Source organism: Clupea harengus, chromosome 17 (genome assembly GCF_900700415.2).
Source record: "Clupea harengus chromosome 17, Ch_v2.0.2, whole genome shotgun sequence".
In the NCBI taxonomy this organism is placed as follows: Eukaryota; Metazoa; Chordata; class Actinopteri; order Clupeiformes; family Clupeidae; genus Clupea; species Clupea harengus.
This window is the reverse complement of record NC_045168.1, coordinates 9,779,861-9,782,931: the sequence shown is the minus strand read 5'-3', so window position 1 is coordinate 9,782,931 and position 3,071 is coordinate 9,779,861. Positions and strand designations below refer to the sequence as shown.

The 3,071-nt window shown below is 38.6% G+C and overlaps 1 long non-coding RNA gene across 1 annotated transcript in view; it reads right to left on the bottom strand.

Annotated features, from left to right (window-relative positions):
- Positions 1 to 1,193: 1,193 nt before the first annotated feature.
- The window catches only part of LOC116224464, a 6,905-nt gene continuing 5,027 nt past the window's right edge, over positions 1,194 to 3,071 (bottom strand). Inside the window, exon 3 of the long non-coding RNA XR_004165602.2 lies at positions 1,194 to 3,071. This exon is cut by the window's right edge and continues 937 nt beyond it. This is a non-coding gene — a long non-coding RNA (uncharacterized LOC116224464).

Below are 3,071 nucleotides of genomic sequence, written 5' to 3'. Positions count from 1 at the left end.
TAAATCACAAAGTAACAAGAGTTAATCTGTGCTCAGCGTATGCCCTGGCAGTTAGTTAGAGTGCTACACTGCAGCCAACAATGCAGTCCAGAGTAAATGGCCAGTGGAGGCCCATCAGGCACGACCATATTGTTCTCCTATTCCCTCTCATTGATCCAGCCTGTTCCCTCTCACTCCAGCTCATTTCCTTAATAGTGTTTTGAATAAGTAACAAGGGTCACAGGTATAACTTACACCTACATCTATAGACTAGCTAATGTGGTACACAGGTTACAACAATCAGTACATCACACAGAAAAGGATTTGTTCTGTTCAAGATAAGCTTTCAGGAAGAGTGAGATTCAGTCCTATTTTTATTTGTCCATTTCCAGACATCGTCATGGCAACATTCCCATGGAGCAGAATGTTAAGTATCGGTGTTGTAGTTGAAATTATGAAGCTGTGTAGAAATACCTTTAAACAACCTTTCCTATTCATTTTCATTTATTATCTGATTTGTGTATGTATTTCTACAATGCATATCTACAAGACTGACAATACTATTCTTAGTAACACAATACTTTTCTTAGCAACACAGCCAAATTGTAATTGTAAAAAATGTAGTTCAGCATATGCAGTATATGCCCATATCGAACACCAACGTGAAGGGCTTAATCATGTCTGAACATGAGCATTATAACACACTGGGACATGGGGATTGTGTATTCACACACACGGGCATCTGTGAGGGTCCCTGGCTACTGAGGTCACAATTATTGGGTGGGGGGTGGAGGGGGTTGGAATAAAGACCTTCTGTTGGCACTTCAGCTGGGCTATAAATGGATTACAACAAGGGAAGGGGACCTTAGTTTTCTGACTAGCAGCTGAGAACTTAAGTAGCTTGTAATATGAGGCTGTGGAGCACTATGATAAGAGCATGGTAATTCTATCCTATGGTAAAAATCTACCTGCAGGGAGGGAACATGATAAACTGTCATAGCACATCAAGCCCTTAAATCACCATTCAAGTGATAAAATAGAACAAGTGTATACATGAAATAGATTCAATATTAAATGTTATTTTAAGGTTACTCTATGGGAAATTGGAATTAATTCCATTCAGTTGGAATCAAAGTGCTAGTATATGCTTAATTCTACATTATATCAGAATATCAGGTAGTCTTTTGAGGTAAAAATGTACAAAAACATTAGCATTTCAAAAAGATGGGACTTTATTTTTCCAAACAAAATTAATTAACATCAAGTAAAATTTACAAAACAGAACATGAATCAAAACCCTCTTAAATGTTATAAGTTATGAAATAAAACATAATCAGCAAGCTTTTCATTTCATGTGTGTTGAAATAACTACAAATTAGTCATAAGATAATGATTGTCATAATAATTTCTGACATCTAAAAGGAACATCAAAGAAATGTCAATCTAAATGATTTTAAAATATATATGTTGTAAAAAATCATTGTGAATCAAAACACCCAAAAAATAGAAGCTATCTAAATAATCTTCAAATCAATGAAATTAATCAGTTTTCATATAGTGTACTTTAAAATAATTTCAGGTCTAGAGTATTATCCTATTCACTCGCTTAATTGTTTAGTGTGGAAACGTTTGTCTTTGTTTTTTAATTTTTTTTTCATTTGAACAATCATTGATACAAATCTCTTTTTTTCATTTTGTATAGGTGTGTTTAAACATCTATGCAGTCAGAAACATTTACAATCCACTCATGTTTGGCAAATGCATTATATGAGGTATTCATGTCAGTAAGGCAATAGTGAGCAATCTCGATCTTGATTTAAAGATACATTTAAATTCATTCTTAAAATAAAATAGCCTCAATTTTTTTCTCTTTTTTTTTTTGCATGAGGTAAATAAATAACAACTATGCTAATAAGTGTGCTGCAGCCAAAGAGACATATTGTGCGGGCCATTCTTTCCAATTGTATGAGTCCCCTAGTGGTGAGGCCAGCACCTCTGTCACCCGACCCCCAACCCCCTCTTCCCCCTCCCTTTTTACCCTCCAGCTCCTTTTCAGCAAGGCCCAGCACAGCACACAACCGCTCCATAATTACAAGCCCATCAAACGAGGGAGCGCAGAATCGCCCTGAAATGGAGGCAGCTCGTTTGAATACGTTTAAAGATGATTAAGAGTAAATTAGATTGTCTGGAGATTTAGCACCCTTCCTCTCTCTCACTCTCCCTCTCTCTCTCTCTCTCTCTCTCTCACTCACTCGCCCCCCTTTCTTCCAACCTCCTCATTAATGCATGGACCTTTTTTCCATCCAAGTCTTGAGACAAACAAAATAATAATAATAATAATGATTTCAAAAAAAGTCTGGCTTAATGCTTCAACACTGAGAGGAAAATACATAAATATGAGGCAAGTCATTTCCTGGGACAAGGAGCAAAAAGAAGAAAAAAATGGAAGAGAAACCCCTTGTGCTCATGTATATGTATAAGATTTGACATGTCTGAAGATATGCTTTCATAAGTCAAGTAGATCCTATTAGGTGGGCAATTGGATTTCCATGGGTGTTAGAGTTTAGAATACGCCATCACACATGGCATGTGATACATATTCATAACATGCATGCGGATACATGGAAAACCCAGTTATAGTCAATTTTAGCTGGTGGTAATTGTTTATCCGGTGTGAGCATGTGTGTATGTGAGTGTGTGTGTTTGTGCGTGTGTGTGTGCGTGTGTGTATGTGTGTGCGTATGTGTGTGCGTATGTGTGTGTGTGTGTGTGTGTGCGCACGCAAGCTCTTTCAAAAGCACTCTCTCTCTCTCAGCGCATAAATTGAGCTGTCACCGGCGTGGTGGACATTTTGTTTTCTTGGCCCTGGTGGTGGCTTGGTGGATGGGGCGGGCCCGTGTGCTGAAACCCCGCATGATAAATGCCATTTTCCATGACCATTTACATAAAAAGAGGAGGAGTGTGGCAAGGAGGATGAAAGGAGTCAGTGGTGTCAACTCGCGCACCGGATGGTAAACACTGGAGACTACCTCCTATTTGCATCCACCAGCCTGTGGCCCTGCACCCCCGCCTCACCCCTCATACCCTACCTA